The sequence below is a fragment of the Puma concolor genome, chromosome D3, assembly GCF_028749965.1.
Source record: "Puma concolor isolate L17-30 chromosome D3, mPumCon1.1.hap2, whole genome shotgun sequence".
Classification (NCBI taxonomy): domain Eukaryota; kingdom Metazoa; phylum Chordata; class Mammalia; order Carnivora; family Felidae; genus Puma; species Puma concolor.
Genome location: NC_141678.1, coordinates 68,438,582 through 68,459,107, shown reverse-complemented (window position 1 = coordinate 68,459,107; position 20,526 = coordinate 68,438,582). Strand labels below are relative to the sequence as shown.

The following is a 20,526-nucleotide window of genomic DNA, read 5'->3' as shown; positions in this document are numbered from 1 at the left end:
CAAGAGGGTATTCGGGGTGTAGACAGAATGATCATTGCTAATCAGCTGACCTTGGCGTGGGAGGTGATCCTGGATTGTCCCGGGGAGCCCAGTGTAATCCCAAGGGGACCTTGGAAGGGAAAGAAGGAGGCAGGAGAGCAGGTCAGAGTAATGCAGGATGGAAAGTCTCCCCCAGGGTTGCTGGCTTTGAAGGTGGAGGCAGGGAGCCATGGGCCAAGGAATGTGGGCATCCTCTGGAAGCTAGAAAAGGGAAGGAAATGGGTCCTCTTTTTCCTAGAGTCGTCAGAAGGGGCGCACCTCTGCCCACACCTGGATTTAACCCAGTGAGGCCCATTTCAGAACCTGACCTCCAGAGCTAGTAGATAGTAAGTTATGTTGTTTTAAGCCACTTAGTTGGTGGTAATTTGTTACAGTACCGTTAGAAATGAATGCATTATGGGATCCACGAAACAAGGGATTTACTTAAGAATTCCCAGGTGACAGCTGTGCTGAAGTCTCAGCTCCAGACTGGGGCTGGAAGGTGGGGAACTCTGGATGGGATGACTCCCCCCCACCCACAAAAAACAAGGGAACTGACATTCCTAATGCACTGAGCTAATTGAGGAGGGATTTTAACAGCTCTGGCAGTCCGTTTGTGTATAAATAAATGGGAGGTGCATATAAAGCCATTTTTTCCCTTAAAATGTTTATTTATTTTGAGAGAGAGAGAGAGAGAGAGAGAGAGCATGAGCAGGGGAGGGGCAGAGAGAGAGGACAAGAGAGTGAATCCCAAACAGGCTCGACACTGTCCGCACAGAGCCCGACGCGGGGCTCGAGCTCACAAACTGTGAGATCATGAACCTGAGCTGAAATCAAGAGGCAGACCCTTAACTGACTGAGCCACCCACGTGCCCCAAGCCATTTTTGACACGAGAGAAAATAAGTAATGCAAGAAAGGAAATATTATCATGTGGCTCCTCCCTGAGCAACCTCACCACAGTCACAATACTGGGAACGCGGGCAAATGATTTAACCAAAAGTGGTTGTATCACTCTACTGTACCTGTTGAAGGTACAGAGAACAGAAATGTGTGTTTAGAGGAGGCGGCATCAGGGAGATAAAACCTTAGCTTCTATTACACAGCATTCACAGGTAACAGCCCAAAGTGAGAAATCCAGAAATAGTGGCTTATAGCCTGTGCCATGAAATAAATTGTGCCCCCCCCCGCCCCCTCAATCCGTATGTTGAAGTCCTAACCGCCCCCCCTCCCCAGCGTGGCCGTATTCGGAGTAAAGAAGTAAGGTTCAACCAAGTCATTGGGATGGACCCCCGATCCTACAGGATTAGTGTCTTTATACGAAGAGATACCAGAGAGCTCACTCTCTTCCCTGAGTCAGGACACAGCAAGAAGGTGGCTGTTGGCCTTCAAGTTAGGAAGGAGGGCCCTCACCAGAAACCAAATCGGCTGGCACCTTGATCTTGGACTTCCCAGCCTCCAGGAGTGTGAGAAATAAATCTGTGTTGTTTAAGCACCACCCCCCCCCCCACCGCAACGGCTGCCCCCGCCGCTCAGTCTGTGGCATTTTGGCATGGCGGCCCCAGCTGATGAACACAGCATGCTATTTAGAAATACAGCAGCAAAGAACATAAGAAATAGATAAGCAGCTGAGAGTGGTATCCCTGGGAATTGGGGCTCAGTATCGGGCGGGCCGGAGCTTGGCCTGCTACTTTTCACTGTTGGGCTTTTATTCCTTCTGATTTTTCAAGCCTTGTGTAGGTACTAGTTTGGTTTTTAAAAGATAACCAATTAGGAGACACCGAAGGGAACGTATTGGCTTAGGTAAGTGAAAAGGCCAGAAGCAAGGTGACCTTCAGAGCAGTTTCTTCAGGCCTCCCGTTCTGGTTTTCTATAGCTGGGCACCGCCGTCTGAACTCTTTTGTTCACAAAAGGGCTGCAGCAGCTTCAAGCCTTGCATACAGCCTCCGCGTCTCTAAAAATGGAGCTTCTCCCCAAGAGGTCCCCAGCGAACATCTTGCATCTTCTGTCACAGAATTTGTCCGATCACCACAACCAAGGAGCTGAGCTAAGCTGGTTGGCTTAAGCCAGCCATGACCACCCTGGAAGCGCATTGTCTATGGGGAAAGCAAGGGGTAATCTGGGAGGAAGTGGGGGTTCTCTTACCAAGAGGAAGGGGCGGAGAATGGCGAATGGCTCGAAAGAGCCATGTCCACCGCACATGTGTTCCTCTGGAGAGTATTTCTCCTCCTTGTGAGTTGTAGGTGCCTGTGAATACTTGAGATTGATTGGTTGGTTGGTTGGTTTAATGTCATTTAAGCTAAATCTGAACTTTTGCTCCGTGTGATCCATGATATGGGGAAGATTGACTTTGGTAGAGAAAATGACTTTGATAAAGGTTAAAAGGGGGATGGCATCCCTTGCCACGTAAGGGATTTGGGAACACGAAGAATAAAAGGCAGAGGTGAGTCCACAGCCCCATCTTCTGAGGGAAGGTGTGCATTGTCGTGACTCAGTTGGACAGGGTCAAAAAGCTCAGCCTTAGGAAGACCGTGGGATTGAGGGAGGACCCCTAGACATTCCCCGGACACTGAACCTCTCTCCCCAGCCAATCTGCTGCAGATGCCTGAGATTACATCATCAGAAACTCATCTCAGTGTAAGAAATTCCCATGACCTCTGGGAGGGTGGTGCATTTGGCTGTTACCTGTCACTAAAGCTGTAAAGTTAGTTTGCCAAATCCTTCTTAGACAGCTGCGACCAGAGGGCTCCCTGCCTGTGGGAGGGGAAGAGGGGGGAAAAGCATCCAGAGGGGTGGGGCCAGCTCAGCAAGGGGGGAGGCGGGGGAGGGGGGAGGAAACAGCATCAGGTGAGGACCAAGGTGAGAGCAGGACCGGTGTCTGGTCCTTTGTCCCTGAAGGATTAGCCTTTACCCAGGTCCTGATAAGGGGAGCGCTAGATGCCGTCTACACTGCAGTCACCCATCTTGCCAAAGTCACGGGCTCTCTCTCCATCCTCTCTGACTGATGCCCACAGCTGGGGGACACTTGGGTGAGGCAGGAAGCCGGCTGTCCCAAATGTCCACCGCATCTGCACCCACCGGCTGAGCCGAATGCTTCCCTAGAGGCAGCTGGCTTAGTGCCCAAACCTGTTTATGCCAGTGGAACTTGCTGTTGTAATTATGCAATTTAATTAAGTATTATACAAACCAATTAAATACCATAGCAAAAAAAAAAAAAAAAAAAAAAGAAGAAGAAGAAGAAGAAGAAAACAGGTTGTTCCCAATGAAAACTAAGTTAAAGCTTTGGAAAGGCATAACAAGAATGGCTGTTTTTCCAAAATGTGGGTGAGTTGGGTGTGGGTGAATAGCCATGAAAGTTTAGGGAAATATCCATCAAATCGAGGGAGACTTGTGCACTCAGATTATTTTGCAAGTATATTTAATTTCTCATTCCGCTGAAGAAAACCTATCATTGGAAAGTGGGGACAATGCTGCAGGAGGGTGACCTCTACAAAAAAGACAAGAGGATCTGTTCCGTCCAGGAGATGCGAGATTAAGGAAAAGGCCCTGGCTTTACATCCCAAGTTTCGTGAATGAATATCCAAGCATACGTTCGTTAAAATGTTTCGATTAGTCAACCAACCAGCTCAGCTCAGAGCATGTTTTCGCTGGGCTTCAGCCCCTGGAAACTAGCTCCCTCCCCTCTGAATGAGAGGTATGCAGAGCAAGCTTACATTTGGGGCCACAGATGCTGAGTTGGCTGGGTTTCCCAGAGCTCGCAGAATTGGGTGTAGCCAGGGAAGAAGTTGGGGATGGCTTCAGCCCAGGCCAGTCCCTCGGCTGCCTCCCAGATGTTTCCCTGGGGGCCTACGCAAGAAGCTTCAGTCCAGCCTGTGCTCTCTGTGTTCTCCCCTGCTCCCACAGCTATCACAGTGGGACAGAGTGATTCCATAGCCATTTTTAGACAGTCTTCTGCTCCTACTGTTGATATCCCCCCCATCCTTCAAGCCTCTGGTTACTATCTGTTGCCTCCAGGAAGCCTTCCCCGATTACCCCCCCTAAACTTACTGAGTGCACCATCGTCTTGCATTTAGTCTTGACTGCCTTACTATCTTTCAACAATCACCACCCTGCAGGATTGCAAAAATGCCACCGTGAACAGTACTGTCATGGTCACGGAGATTCAGGAGTATTTGCCTTGAGGATGACTTATAAGCTGATGTGAGACAATCAATGAACCCCTGGGGGACTACAGGACCCCTCCTAGAGCCCTGGGTCTATAGCACTGAGGGGCAAATTGCAGGAGTTCAGCTCAGCTCGGTACTTTCCAGCAAATTTAAATCAGAGACTCTCTGTAATCAGGGCCCTGGGTAGGGAGGAGAGGGGAGGGCCAGGAGGGTCCAGAGATGAATGATTCACAGTTGTGCTTGTCCCCAAGAGCCAATGAGCTGGTGGGGAGACGGCCACCTGCCTGAGGAGCTTGGACAGTCTTCTATCCTAGACTCGTCTGTTGTGAGAATTGTATGCCATTTCCTTTGTCATTTGTACGTTTTCTCTCTCTCTCTCGCTCTCCCTCTCTTCCCACACACACACACACACACAAACACACACACACTCACACAGTGCTGAGGGAAATGGAGCTTCTGGGCAGACTTCTTGTAGGAGGTGGGGTCTGCAAAGATCTGAGTGGGGAGCCTTGAGGATCAGTAGGGCCAGACAGGAGTGCTTATGTCTCACATGGATACATGTGGTGCTTCTGCTGGGCCCTGATAATGCCTGGTGGCCTCTCTCAGGATCATTTCTGATGCCTCCTCCTAAGAGGGGAAGCTGGATGGTGAAGGCAGACCTCTCTTTCCTAAGTGATGCCAAGCAAGTTCCAGAGAAGAGCTCTGACTAGGTTTTTCCAAGCCCCAAAGGCTGGGTGACACAGCTGGGTGACTTGGGACAGCCGCTTTATGCCTGCTGTCCCTAGATCACTAGTGGTATCCCCCTTCACTCTCCAAAGGGTCCCTGTTGGGACAATAAAACGTATGGGTTCCCTACCCATGCTCCATGGTGGGGGTGTCCAGGGAGGTAAGGGGCAGGAGCTAGAGGGGACAGTTTTAGAGTCAGCCTTCTTCTAGGGGCACCCCTCCTGCTGTAAGGGCCTCTGGTCCTCTTTCCACACGCCCAGCACACCATCCACGTGTGCATTCTTGGTTATTGTGTGTCACTTACGTACTGGTTGTCCGTGTTATTCAGAGTCAATGGTGGAGTTCAAAAACTAAAAGTGAAATAAATCCCTTTCCCAGGGGATATAACTTTCCCACCTGAGAGGAGGCTGGAAATACCTTTTCTCTGAGAGAAAGAAACGCTGGCACTAAGTATTCCGTCACAATGGATACCAGGTGGAGATGGAACTTTCTGGAAAGCAGATTTAGCTAGAAGGAGGAGAGAGAGCAACAGGATTCAGGGAACCAGGTCAGGGCCGGGGGCAAGACCCACAGAAGCAGGAGAAGCTGTCCAGGGGAAGCCTGTGATCGCTGAAGACGGAACAGGCCCGCCTCCCCATGCCGCTGTCTGGAGCCCTGAACGCCGCCGTTACCTGTCTGATATCACTCCCCGCTCGGGCTGACCAGGCCTGCTCCCACTGTGCCCTCTGATTCCCGCTCCCCACACTTGCCCTCTGCCAGCCTCAAAATCCCAGTCCACTTGGCCGTAGAACCAGGCAGCGGGGCTGGAGTCCCATCACCCAGCCATGCAAGTTCCACAGCATGTGTCCCCCTGAACGCCATCAGCCAGTGAGATCAGGCACGGAGAACCCTCTTGAGCCGCCCCTACCTCATCTCGCCCCTGCAGGGGTCCAGCAGACGAAGACTTAACATGCTTGCTTTCGCTTCCTTGTGGTAGAGACCGCTTTTCCTTTTGCCAAATGTGAGCTGTTATTTGCGATGAGAAAACTGCATATTCTTTGCCTATGTTGTGACTGAGAATTAACCTGTCCTGCTTCACCAGCCAGGGAGCAGTGGGAAGGCCCCCCTCAGTGGACACCCTCCCACTTCCTACCCTAGCCCTCGGGCAGGGGGCTGCTGGGGTCCAGGGGGCGGATGTGGGCAGCCACTGCCCTCTCTCTCAGCTGCTCCAGGCCATTCCCTGCTGGCAGATTCTTGCTCAGATTTGCCCAGCCCCAGGAACACTTCCCTGAGGCCAGAAAAAATAAAATATGCGTGACTGAACAGCCAGGCCTGGGCCGGGCAGCCCGACCAGGGAGATTGGGCCTTTGATCCTTAGACAGGCTCTCCTCCCCTCCCTTGCTTCCCCAGGCCAGGCCCCACTGTTGGCTTTGCGCTGGGCTTAGCCCTCCCTCCTTCTCAGGGTTATTTTAAGATTCTAGGCCAAGGTCACAGAAATTTGGACTTCGAAGGGGCCATCACCCCCAAAGCAATGACTAAAGGAGGATTCAGTTGCCTTAGAAGATGCTGTGCCCAGCAACACGCAAACACTCCTTTCTCAGAATCAGACCAGACCAAACTGCTTGGTGCCCTGCTGTGCTAGGTAAGATGGGCTGGACCTCAGTTCCTGCTCTAAAAACACTTCCGGGGCCACCCCCGCATCCGGGCCCTGGGCTGAGGGCCTTCATTCTGCTTCAGCCTCCCCGCTGCTCCTGCAGGCTGCTTTGAGGTGACTCCCATACTTGCCCCCTCATTTCAGGGCACACTGGCCTCTTGGCCCTTCCCAGGTGGAGCAGGGGCTCAGCTGCCAGCATCCTGCTAGATGGGGGCTCAGGGCTGAGCGGGCCAGCTTGTGCCAGGTGCGCTGGGGGAGGCCCCTTGGAGATACTCTGTCAAGACCGTGGACGGTGGCCCCATGACCAAACACAGCGTCTCCCCCCGTCGGAGTGTTCCTTTTGCCTGGATTCCGCTCTTCACGCCCTGTTCAGCTAATGCTTTGCTGGGGAGGGGGGGGGTCAGGGAGGCTTACAGTCAGCCTGTGTGCTGATTGGCCCTGAGTACTACGTTTTGGCATGGTTGATCTTTTTAAAAAAAAAAAACAAATTAATAGACTTGACTTTTTTTTTTTTTAATTTTTTTTTTTCAACGTTTTTATTTATTTTTGGGACAGAGAGAGACAGAGCATGAACGGGGGAGGGGCAGAGAGAGAGAGAGGGAGACACAGAATCGGAAACAGGCTCCAGGCTCTGAGCCATCAGCCCAGAGCCCGACGCGGGGCTCGAACTCACGGACCGCGAGATCGTGACCTGGCTGAAGTCGGACGCTTAACCGACTGCGCCACCCAGGCGCCCCTAGACTTGACTTTTTAAAGCAGTTTGCGGTTTATAGAAAGATTGAGCTGAAAACACAGAGACTTCCCATCTACTCCTTTTCCTCTCCCTTCCCCCACCCCAGCGTCCACTATTGCTAACATCTTGCATGAGCGTGTATTTTTGTTGCAACTGATGAGCTGGTACTCCTGCGTCATTGTGAACTAAAGTCCATAGTTTACATTAGAGTTAGAGTTCACTCTGTGTTGTACAGTTTTATGGATGTTGCACGTATAGAGACACGTGTCTGCCATCGCAGGATCGTAGTTTCACGGCCCTAAACCTCCTCTGGGATTCACCTGTTCATCTGTCTTCTCTTCCCCCGGTAACCGCCCATCGTTGTACTGTCTCTGAGTTTTGCCGTTTCCAGAATGCCCTACGGCTGGCATCGTCTGGTATGTAGCCTTGTCAGATTGTCTCCCTCTTCACGGAACTGTCCTTCCAGAGAAAAGCTGATCTCACTCACCTCACCTGAGACTACGCATATGCCAGTCCCCGTGCCACGTTTTCCCTCCGTTTTCTCATTTAATTCTTCCTTAACCCCTGTGAGGGAGGAAATAGGCGCCATGATCCTGCCCATTCTGCTGGGGAAAATCTGAGGCAGAGAGCGGTTAAGTCACTTGCCCAAAGTGACACAGCAGGGTCAGTCTGGCTCCAAACCACAGCACATCGTGGCCTCCTGAGAGCCACAGGCCCTGCGGCAGAGACTGTGACCTTGCCGTCCCCAAGGGCACCTCTCATGGCCTCTGCCCCTCCCTGTGAGGCTCACCACTCAAGGCGAGGAGGCAGAGTTGATCACTTTAGTGTCATTGACGGGGGCGGAGAGGGGAATCTGCCTGTGCTGGCCTCTATCCGGAGTCAGAGAGCCCTCATCCCAGCCACGCATGCTTGCTGAGGGGCTGTGGTGGGGGCTAAGCCGGACGCAGCCTGAGCCTGCCTTCCCACCATTTCAGGTGGGTGTATGCGGGCTCCAGGCTGGTGCCCTGGGGACCTGGGTTCTGGTTCTTGTCTTATCTCTGACATGATTTAGGATGAGTTATTTGCCCTCTCTGGGCTTGGGTTCCCTGGCTGTAAATACAGGGATTTATAGGGCTCCTCCAAGCACAAGACATCATTTACGAAAAGCCAATAGAGAACGTCAGCAGAACAATAACCAATGTATGTCACATGCTGATTGTAAGGGCATTGGCAGCCCAGAAGACAAGGATTAGTGCAGACTAAAAAAAAAAAAAAAAAAAAAAAAAAAAATTCTTGAATTTGCATCAGCTCTCAAGGCAGCATCTCTGCAGCCCTTCTGATGAAAGGACGGGTCTTTATCAATGAGCAGAAAGGCCATGAGAGGTCAAGGCCATGTCTGCAGTAGGCTCTGACCTGGACCCAGTCAAGGTTTGCCCCCCTGGGGTGTCCAGGGCCAACATGGCCTGACATCCACAGGCATCGGTTCACTCTGGGCGTAAACTCCCACTGTCCCTAAACCATGCCGTCCTCTGGTCAGTCCCTTCTGGATGGTGTTGTGCAGGCTAAACGTATACGACACGCGCAGGCAATGCAGGAGCCATTGGGAAAGGCCTCTGAGTCCAAGGACTTGGTTTGAACACTGCTAGAACTTGCTAGATGAATGCCTCTGAGAAAGTTACTTAGCTTCTCTGTGTCCCCATCTTCCTGACTTTCAACCATCCTGCAAAGAGTTCGCATGCAAGAAACGTACCTTTTCATGTCTACCTCCCCAACAGGTAGCCAAGACCCTGGGACACAGCAGGCGCTCAATACATGAATTAAGTCTCTCCTACCTGTCTGCCAAGCGAGTGGGAAAATACCCTTTTAATCAGGACTGCATCGCACCAATATTAGTTAATATTAACTAGTACCGGTGCTAATGTTACTATAACTATTAGGTTGTGGATCACACAGTTGTGATTCAGACCTGGTCTTATTGCTACTAAAAGTCGTGAGTGATCTGGAGGCAGGAGCATGGGCAGCCGTGGGCCTCCCACCGTCCGGTGTCTGTCAGAGCTTGGGGCAGAGAGAAGAGGGGACTCAGAGAAAGGGAGGGATGTGGGACTGCATGGTCTGGTCAAGGGCCAACCGTCTCTCTCCATGACAGCAGGCTGGAACCTGACCCCTCTGCTCCTTGAATGCTCCTTCCTTCCCGCCTCCGGGAGAACCAATAGCATTTGCCCGCAGAGGCCCGGCCCTTGACAGACAGTGCCAGCCGGTCATGGAGCCAAGGGCCGGCCGGGGAGATGTAGCATCCGAACCTGGATGCTACAGTTTGGCCCATCTCCAGCCCTTCCTGGAGATTTGAGAAAACAAGTCATGAGTCCAGAATGTTCCTTGATGATCTAACGAGAGCGAGGCAGCCAGGTTATGGGTTTGAGAGCCTCCAGGCCAGGGTCCGGGAAGGCCCCCGGAATCGCTGGGCACAGACTCGCACCTTTGCTACCCAGAGGTGCAATAGTGTCCCAACAGCTGGTAGGATGGGTGGGGCTGGGGGTGGGGCGTAACGGTCAGCTTGGAGAGTTGCTAACTTCGCACGTTTCCTCGTATCGTAATGTCAGTTTATTTTAAGTCGGAGGGAGCTTAGTGACCACTCCTCCCTTCTGCAGATGAGAAGGTGCAGGTTCAGAGAAAGGCAGAGGCTCATCCAGAGCTCCGTGGGCCTCCTCTTGTCTCACAAGCCTGCATTCGCCCCACCCCTTTTTAACCTGTAACGATACAACGCTGTTTTTTGAGGTTTTAAAAGCACCTTCCAAGAAAAAGCTCAGGATGCTGAAGAAAAAAAAAAAAAATGATGCACGCTATTTATTCACTTCCACTTGGAGAAGCTGTTAGCTCTAATGACCTTTCCAAATTAATAAAATCTGTAAATGCTCAATTGTTCCTTGCACACACCGAGTCGCACCTCTAAATGACTGAAGGCATCTGCGTGCCTGCCTGGAATACGCAGCTCCAGGGCTCGGCAGCCCACAGACGTGCTTTCCACCCCGGGCAGGGGGGCTGTGGTCAGATTCCCTGGGAGGGGAAGCAGGGCGGCTGTCCCTTTGAGAGCCTTGAGGAAGGAATGGTCTGTGGTGTGCTCAGCCCTGAGCCACAGTCCATGGCAGGCGAAAAAGATGAGCGACAGTCCCTGTCCGGGGGTCCTGCCGGGGATGCACCGGGAGAGGCAAGACTTCCAGACGTGAGAGTAAGGTAGTACCCAACTAAGCGAATGCTTGACTGCAGGCTGCGGCACTCAGAGAAAGCACAGTGGGGAGCATCTGGAGGGCTCCATGAAGGAGGCAGAGCTTGCTGTGAGCCCCCCAGAAAGAGTCGGAGCAGGTCAGGTGGACAGCACGGGAGGGGCTTTCTAGGCAGGGAGCTGAGACACGGCAAAGGGTAACAGTGACAGTGTCATCAGAGCTGGATGGAGGAGGAAGCAGGCAGGGGACACGATGGGTGGGACCGGTTGGGTGGAAGGAGGCCATGTTCTGGAGGGTGATGGTGTTTGGACCTCACGTGGTGGACGTAAGATAATCCTGTTCCGCGATGCTCAGCCGCCTCCATCTGACACGGTGCTGCGCCAACGTCACGCTTAACAAGCCGTGGGGTTCTCTGGCCCAGAGCCACGCTGTCCAGTTGGTCCCTGAGTCCCGGTGGCAGTCTCTCCCTGTCTGAGCTTATGGATGACACAGGCCACTCTTGACTTCCAAGGGGAAGATGGACAGAAGTCTTGTAGACCATGTATGTTGTACTACTATTTCAGGGGAGTTTCTAAAAATCGTGATAAAATAATACACTACCAAATTTACCTTGTTAACCATTTTTAAGTGTACAGTTTAGGGGCATTAAGTATATTGGTGTTGCCATGCGGCCATCACCAGCATCCGTCTCCAGAACGGTTTCATCTTCCCAAACTGAGACTCTGTCCCCACTAAAGACTGACTCCCCATCTCCACCTCCCCACAGCCCTTAGTGATCTCGAGTCTCCTTCTGTCTCTGTGATATCAGTATAAGTGGAATCCTACAGTATTTGTCTTTTTTTTACGTATATTTCTTTATTCTGAGGGGGCGGAGGGGCAGAGAGAGAGAGTCCCAAGCAGGCTCCACACCACCAGTGCAGAGCCCTAGGCGGGTCCCGAACTCACAAGCCTGGAGATCGTGATCTGAGCCAAAGTCGGAAGCTTAACTGACTGAGCCACCCGGGCACCCCCAGTATTTGTCGTTTTGGCTTCAAGGTTCATCCATGTTGTAGCACCTGCCAGAATTGCCCGCCTTTTTATGGCTGAATAATATTCCGCTGTGCGCATAGACCGCATTTTGCTTATCCGTTCATCTGTCCACTGACTCTTGGGTTGTTTTCATCTCTTGCCCGTTGTGAATCACGCTACTACACCTGTGGGTATGCAAATATCTGTTTAAGTCCCTCGCAGGAGGATTTTGAGCTTTTTTTAAAAAAAAAAAAAGTGCCTTGGCTTTCACACAGTTGGGGCTGATCCGCAGGCCCTCGCTGCTATGGCTGCCTTCTCCTGCCATGCTAAGGCTCTTGTGCCTTGAGCAGAGCTCTTTGTCACACTGTGCCAGGGACCCAGACTCAAGGCTGGACTCTGGCACGCACGGCCGTCCCCACACCACGCTAAGCCGCTTCAGTGTGCCTGTTAGCCAGCTTCAAGCCTCTTGGCCTTCACTTCTTATCCCGAAACACATCAGCCGTGCTGAGGTTGCAAGTGCTTTGTGCTCTCGCTTGGTAAGTTCTCTGTCCCGCCTTCTGAAATGTATTTAGCCACGATCGTAAAAGCCAAGGGACATCACTCATGCACGGTTCTCCCTTCTTGTCCTATGTCGTCCTCTCGCCTTCTCCCTCCAAAAACCCGCGTGTGCTGCTGATGCACTAAAGGGCATCCTGTCTTGAAGCATCACTATCTCTGGGCATTAATTGCCTCTACAGATCCCAAACTCACTTAAAGCACATTAAAGCGGTGACACACTCAGGCAGAAAGGCAGGAGAATTCACAGTTCAGGTTGGCATTGTCATTAACTCAAGTCTTTGGTGTCAACTCCCTCCCGCACCGAACGTCCCGCCTGGCCTTACGGTCAACCTCCGCAATGCATTTTCTGGCCTTTGTTGGTTTGTGTCAGCTCTTGAACATTATTTAAATGTAGTTTGGGGCCCATGCATGCAATTACCATTGTGTTATTATTCAGAGCCAGATTGTTAAGATTCAGGCAGCTGTACAAGGAGATGCCCTGTGCTGTGAGGTCCAATTTAGGAGGGCCTTCCGAGCCGGCACACGGGGTTGCTAGGCAACCCCATGCTACAGAAGAGGAGGCCTCACTCCGGAGTGGGAAGAAGCCCGGCGCCTTCAGGGAATTGGAGGCAGTGGTCAATCTGAGACTGGCATGGCGCCGTGGAGGGGGAGGGAGGCGTGTGGGGAGCCAGGGGCGCGCACCCAGCTAGCACGCGGTGCTCCTGGGAGGGGAGCGTGCTGTTGGGAGTAAGAAGGAGAGAAGGTGCAGCAGCCCGAGGTCGGCCAGGAAACTGCCAAAGGCTACCAGAGCAGATGCTAATATGCTTCTCCATCCCTTTCTTCTCTTTGCAGGAAATGAGCAGGTTTGCAGAGAAACTGCTGGCCTGAAATTTAAGACGAAGGCATCATTGCCTGTGAGTATGAATTTTGCTTTCTTAGGTCTGTGGTTTGACAGTGTTCCTGGGAGTAGGCGGGTTTCCCTGTTTGGGGAAGGGGTCATGACCTTGATGGAGCCGGCTTTTGGTTCTTCTGGAAGGTGTGTCCGGCTGGGTGGGGCTGGACTCAGGAATGCAAGGCTACCAGCGGAAGGTGGATGGTTGGAACCCAGGCTCTGCCCTCCCACTGGCTCAGGAAAGAGTGACTCCCTTGCGGTTGATTAGTATTTGGGGGGAGAGCAGGACTCCGGGAGGGTAAGGAAGGTGTGCATTTTTTCACCCCGGAGCCGCAAACAGTTTGTACAATTCTGAATTTGCTGCCAGGTTGACCCTATTTAGAACTGTACGTTCTCATATAGGCCGTTGAACAGTGTGTTGAACTAAGAGCAATCATACAGCCCAATGTTTTACTCAAGCTGAGAATATTATTAATCGCCAGGTGCCTGGCAAGAAATAGCCAGAGAGATAGAAAGAGAAGCAGTGGCCTAGGCTCTGTTTTGGAGGTGCCTTCAGTCCAGGGTGGGAGGAGAGGAAACCGGGCATGTGAGGGTATTAAAGACCTTTACGATCAAGCACACAGTCCAGTGTGGCACATACACCACAGCCAGAAGTGCTGGTGACAGGAATGGTTAGGGCACACTTCCTGGGGACAGAGGGACTTGAACTGGGCTGATGGAGGAGGGAAGCCGGTCGGGGTGTGGGGGCAGGAACAGGTGCCGGGATGGGAACACCCAAAGGCCTATGGGGAGGATGTCATAGACATCCTGAAGGGGTCCTAGATAGTCGGAAGGGGGATGGGGGTGGGGAGAAAATGCCAGTGACATTGGGTAGGACCAAGTAGTAAAGGGCCAGAAGTGGCTTCATGAACGGTCCATGTGCAAAAAAAAATCAGGATGGAGTAAGGTATCCCTCATTTATGTAAATAAAATCGAATTTCTGCCAGTTTGTCTGTGACCCATATGAAAGTGGCCGCATGGAGTTTTCACTGAACTTGAAGTTGTATCTGAGATCAATACAGACCCTGGATCAATGATAGGAAATTCACATTGGGGATCCTCCCTAGATGTCAGAGAGAGAGAGGATAGAGAGAGGGGGCCCTCTCCAGACAGCTGCAGCTGACCACCACCTGAGACCCGTGTGATCCATGAGGAGGTGCCCTGAGCTCCAGGTGGACAGTCACCAGGACAGGGCTCCCAATGTCCACTTGATTTTCTCTGGAGCTGCTTCTCACATAGGGAGCTCTAGGTACGATGCCCAAGATGAGAGGAAGCTCAGATTTACTTATTTGGCAAAGGTTGATTACTTGTTCCAAGCAAGCAGGGGAAGCTAGAATGTTCTCAGTCTCACGAATAACAACCAACACGTATATAATTTTGCCAGTTTGCAGCACACTTGACAGTATAGCCGCAGATGAGCTTCGCAGAGGCTCTGTAGATAGTGCCATTTTGCAGATAAGGAAACTGAGGCTGGGAATAAATATTTTGCTTGAGTTCTTTAGCCAAGAAGTGATCGAGCTGACAATTATGCTGACTTTCTGGGGCACATAACTGCGGATCTGATTGGGGGATAGGCTGCTGAGTCGGCCCCTGCCTCCTGCTCAGCCATCCTGGAGAACAAGAGTATTTGTGTGGTCCCGCAGGGCTCTGCTGGTGGGAACTCTCTGCTCTGTCTGGTCAGCATTTTGCTGTGCTGGCTTTCATGGGATGTGCAGTGTCGACTGGTGATCTTTGGGCCGGGCAGGAAGGCAGCCTGCCTCAAAGAGGCAGGCTCCTGTGTGTTTCTACCACCAGGGACAACCCACTGGAAAGACACTAGAGGGTTCCATTTTGAGCTGCGGTTTGGCTGATTTAGGCTGGGTTGCCTAGAAGCAGAGCTTGAGACAGGGATTCAGGTGCATGCGATGTACCAAGGGAGAGCTTTTAGGGACTACTTGTCAGGGAGGGGGGGGATGTGCCAGGGCGAGTCTTTCCTTGGCTTGACCCATGTGGATTTCCGCGGTGTCTGGCCTGGCAGCAAGGGGCAGGCCTCAAGTAACCCCTCATTCACCACTGGCCACTCTTGGGAACGGTGCTGCTGGTGTGACCTCCAAGGCATGCCCTTGACCAAGAGCCAGGGTCGGGAGAACACCACAGGTGAAAGCAGCTGGGAAGTGGGCGTCCCAGCGAGAAAAGGGAGTCTGAGGGGGGCCATTGGTTGCACCTACTCTCGTGCCTGTGAGCATCACTACCGTGAAGACAGCCAAATATGGTTTTTACCTGATTCAGCCGTAATTTCCACTGTCGTAAATTTGCATTTTAAGCGTGTCGGTATTAAAATAGCAATCGTAAGTATCAAAGCCTGTGTTCAATGAAACATGGATGTGCTTTTCGAAACTGTCCTTTTACTCTTAATAGGTCATACGGTCCCATGACTGAATTCAAAAATACCAAAAGGTGTCCTGTGACAAGTCTCCTCCCCGCTTCTGTCCCCAAGCTGCCTGGATCCTCTCCTGGCGACAAAACCAACATTACCAGGGTTTTTGTGTTACTTTCCAAGGACAGTCTAGGCACCGCAGCAATGGTGTGGCTTAGATTTCAAAGTTTTGGTGGGCCTGGTGCAGTCCAGTAAGAGACCACTCAAGAGCCAGCAGCTGGGGCTCTTCCTTCTGAAGGAATTGAGCTAAAATGTGCTTTTTATTTGGAGAGAGAGAGTAATCCACCAAGTCAGCCCCCAGGGGAATGTTCAAAACGCATGTAAACTTTCCAAACGTTTCCAAAGTTTTTACAGTTACTATAGAAACAATTGATGTCTGAGTTACAAATTATTATTACTTCCTCCTTAAGGCAAATCACCTCTAAAGAATTTGAGATGCTGTGTTACAGCCCTCGAAATTCGCAAATATTTAGAATAATTAAAAATTGCACCAAATTCACTAGTTCAAATTATTCCCGACTCATTGCACTGATTGCCTACCATCGTTTGCATATCGTTTGCTGACTTCCTGAAACGTGTATTGTCGCCATAATGGGTTTAGATGCATCGTAGCATCAGCACCTTGTGAATTTTCACTGTGGTTTCCTTTCATAAAGTGACTGCTGCGGTTTGGAGGTACTTTCTCAACATAGCGATGGAGTAGGACCGAGGCCGGTGAGCTCCCTGTCGTGGAAGGTGCGGGAAGAGTCGCTGGGCCATCTGTCTACAAAGTTGCACAGGAAATCTTCCCTACGTGATGGGCAGGTTTAGGCTACTCACGTCCTGTCATTGCTAAGCGCATGGTCTCTGGAACTTCGTTATCGTTATTGCCTTGAAATCCAGGCCATCCTACTCACACTACCTGCTCATCTTCCAAATTTTGGTTTCACAGGTGCTGTCTCATGCCTATAAATGGCCAAACAGAACTGACTTTGTAATCTCAGAGGTCTGGCGTGTGTGTGTGTGTGCGCGCGCACGCACGCACGTGTTTCTTGCCAACGGGCTCACTCCCTTGAGTTCTCTGTCATGTTCACACTCTCGGAGGTTGCCCGAAAATCCTCTAACTTGTGCATGACCAGTTTGAGCCCCGAGACAGATTTTGGTGGCACCCCCACGAGGCAACGGGAAAAAAAAATCTCATTTCCGTCCGAGAAATAGAATCATTATCTTGATTGAAATAATCTCTTTCCCCAACCTGCAGCCAGATAAAGCATCAAATTGGTGGAGTTTCCTTATCACTGCACAGAATTTGCAGGACACAGAATAATGGCCTGTCAGCTGCCGCTGGTGGGGTGGTTCTGCGAGGCAGAGCCCCCCGCTCTTGGCCTGATTTGGATCATACGGTGTCTGGTGGAGTGTAATATCACTCCATTAATGACAAATTTTTATTATATTAAGGTGAGAAGCAGTGTAGAGTCTGGGACACCATGAGGAAGAAGTGCATTAGTGCTATTCCTATGGTGATTGTCGTTCATCAGACAACATCTAACCTCTGTGGGCACTTGGAAACGGGACTAAAAGCTGTAGATGTTTGTATACTTTTAGGACGTGAGTGTTCTGGAACCTTGTCCCGGCGAGGCCTGATCTTCCCAGGACTGCAGTCAGGGTATGGGCTTGAGAAGGAGGGCCGTTTTGGGTGCAGAGCCAGAGGTCAGTAAGCCAACGTCTTTGGGGAAGGAAACAGAAAATGCTGTGGGTAGGGAGGTGGGGGGGCGGGGCGCTGGCTTCAGGGCAGCAGTCTGCTCGGTGTTCAGAGTTCCGTGGGGGCCTCAGGAGAAGGAGGTGAGACGACGTTTGTACCAAGTCCGGGATAGTGGCTGTACCCTCAATCCTGCCGGTCCCCCATCCACCGTGGGGGGAGGCGCTGCTGTGTCCCCAGCGTGTGTGAGTGCTTACTCTGTGGTGGGCGTGTTCTAATCGTTTTACAGGCATCAATTCACTTAATCCTCACAATAATCAAATGCATTAGAAATTTGCATTATCTGTTTTTTGTTTTTTTTTCAAGTGAGAAGGAAAAGAGAGGTTAAGTAACTTGCCCCAGGTTACACGGCCGGCCAGTAAAGGGGGTGGAGCTGGGATTTGAAATCCAGCAGTCTAGTGGGAGCTCTTGCTAACTTAAACTAGACTGCATCGGGACTAAATAATGCCGTTCAAACGCCTGGGGCTTTCCCCACACCTTGAACCGTAATCCCATGATAGAAACATCTTTGTAATGTTCTTTTTTTTTTTTCAATTTTTTTTTTTAACATTTACTTATTTTTGAAAGACAGACAGATCACAGCGGGAGAGGGGCAGAGAGAGAGAGAGGGGGACAGAGAATCCGAAGCAGGCTCCAGGCTCTGAGCTGTCAGCACAGAGCCTGATGCGGAGCTCGAACCCACAAACCGTGAGATCATGACCTGAGCCGAAGTCGGATGCCTAACTGACTGAGCCACCCAGACGCCCCATCTTTGTAATGTTCTAAAAGGCACAGAGGTGGTTCCTGCGGTGGAGGTAGGAGGTTGAATGATATCCTAGCCCAGGTTCCTGATCTTGGGCTCCTGGTAGTTCTGATTCTCTCTTCACATGGGATCCCTCACAGCTGTGCCCCTCTGTATGCAGGTTGCAGAGGACCCCCATTTACCCACCTCCGTCTAGCCTTTCCCCCATCTTCCTACAGAACCCTCCTCCAGCGAAGCGCTGTGCTGTCCACCAAGACTTCCCCAGAGAAGGAACCCGGCCCCCCACACCTGCTTCTCAGCCCTCTCTCTCCTGGGCACAACCTAAGTGACATAAAAGCCCCTATCTTCCAAATCTTGTTTTCAATAGGAGTGCTGGCCTGTCAGCAAGCATGCCTGATTACCATGGTAATCACCACCCAAATGGAGTGATTTTATAATACATTTCCATCAGAAATATGAACAGGTGCACAGGAGAAATCAACACTTACCAACAAGACAGGTTTTGGGAGATTAATCGTGAATTTAGGATTGCTCAAGGAAACAAAAGAAAGAAGAAATACCTTCACTCGCGGTCAAGGTCCTTCCAGCCTTACCTCTGACCATTTTTTGCCCTGCCTCCCTCCCACCTGCCCTGCTCACATTCCTCCTTGCCTTCCCTCTACTCTCTCCTTTCCAGTGCTTAGCCATCTGTCAAATACCACCTCCTCCAGGAAGCCCTCCTTGCTCCACTTAGCCTCCAGGAAGTTCTGCCAAGGCTACTAGGCACAGAAGCTGCTTAGCCAACCTCTATCAGCTGGGAGCACCCACAGTCCTCAAGGCCAGTGGACACCACCCCCCCCCTCACCCCAGCGAGCTAAGAACCTCACTGTCTTCCGGGCCGCCTGGGTGGCGCAGTCGGTTAAGCGTCCGACTTCACCCAGGTCACAATCTCACGGTCCGTGAGTTCGAGCCCCGCGTCAGGCTCTGGGCTGATGGCTCAGAGCCTGGAGCCTGTTTCCGATTCTGTGTCTCCCTCTCTCTCTGCCCCTCCCCCGTTCATGCTCTGTCTCTCTGTCCCAAAAATAAATAAACGCTGAAAAAAAAAAATTAAAAAAAAAAAAAAAAAAGAACCTCACTGTCTTCCTAGGAGCCTGATTAAAAATGTCATCATGACACTTTTGGGTAACTCTAGAGCTCAGAGTACCAAAAACCAAATTTGTTTGTTCCTGCTGAAGAAACAGACTTCGTTTGCACTGTGGTATTCCTTCTAGAAATGAAGGCAGCAGCGGGGATCCAAGAAAACATACACAGCAGTTTTGATTTCTAAGCCTTAGGGTCCCCGAGTCATCACCCCTTCACCCCCTTCCAAACCAGTTCTGGATATGGGAAACTGGGCTCCTGGGACCAGGAGGGGCCTCCCCCCTCCGCTGCAGGCCACCCTGGGCTCCTTGGCGGTGGGGGGCGTTGCAGCGCAGTGAGGGGGTGCGTGGAAGAGGCAGCCTGGCCGCGACACAAAGGGCTGCAAGGGTCTCAGGCACAGGCATGTCTGGGTGTCTCCGTCCCTGTGTGCGCGGGAGTCCGAGGGGCTTGACGGAGGCTTCCGCAGGAAAGGCCTTCTTCTTCACTTTCAAGTAGGACAATACATCAGAGAAGCTGCCAGACCCGCTCTGAGGATGCAAGAGGCATTAGCTAATATTTTGATTTTAGAAGGATGAATAATAAAGAGCCCCTCGCGTGTCTCTCGGAACTAATTCTGAATAATGTGTTCTGCCACGTGTTCCTCTGGTTGAATCAGATTCCTGAAGAGTCGATAACAAAAGGTTTAAACCAGGGGAGAAAAGGCATCTCTCCACCAACTTTTCTCGCTTTTAATTCTCTTCTTGTAATGCTTCTCAGTTAACAGTAACTTACGAAAAGATGAAATGAAGTCGTAACAGGCAGCGATGAGCCCCGGGAGGAGGCCTGAAGTGGCAGGCGCTCGCTTTTGTTCTGCTGTGTGAATGGCTTCGAGGTGGGTCCCCTCACTAAGCTTGGTAATAGGGGGCCTCCCATGCAGACAAATACCAAACACGCGGATGGGAGAGGGCACCGCCCCCTCCCCACCCCCACCCAGGTGTCTCCCTGCAGCGGGGCCCAGCAGGGAGCAGGGAGCGCCCTCAACGCTGGCGATTTGGAGACAGTGGAGTCCCCAGGCCAGTGCAGGGTAGCGAATCCACAGGACCCGGTGCAGGATCCCCAACACCGGGGCGCAGTCACCCCCTAGGGCTGAAGGGGAAAGGAGAGGAAGGGTGCTGAGGGCAGAGACAGCGAGGGTGCTCTGCAGGGGGCCACCCTCCCTGGGCTGTGCCCTGAGGTGCCCCCGAGGACAGGGAGATAAGGCATTCAACACCTGACCTCCCTCCCTCCGTCCTCCTCCCAGGGCCCCACTGGCCTCCAACAGAAAAGAGAGCAGAGGGAAAGGAGCCCATTGCTGTGGTCTGTAGCGGTCAGTGGAGAGGGTAGAGAGTGGGCCAGGAGGGGCACATGGGGACAGGGGCACAGTGAGTCCTCTCTAAATGACAGACCAGGGGTAGAGAGGGAGGCCCAGCGTCCTTGTGAGGACAGGCCTGCTCTGAAGGCCAATTTCAGTTCCTCCATGAAAGCCCCCAGTGCAAAGAAACATGCCCCCTCCCCGGGCTATTCTCCAGGGATCACGATTCTT

General features: G+C 51.8%; 1 protein-coding gene across 3 annotated transcripts in view; it reads left to right on the top strand.

Moving 5' to 3' along the window:
• The window catches only part of ZBTB7C (zinc finger and BTB domain containing 7C), a 349,974-nt gene that overhangs the window by 185,512 nt on the left and 143,936 nt on the right, over positions 1 to 20,526 (top strand). For all 3 annotated transcript variants that reach the window (XM_086682916.1, XM_086682919.1, XM_086682918.1), the window contains exon 3: positions 12,872 to 12,933. The gene's annotated coding sequence lies outside the window, so the exon portion shown is untranslated. The remainder of the gene's footprint in view (positions 1 to 12,871; positions 12,934 to 20,526) is intronic.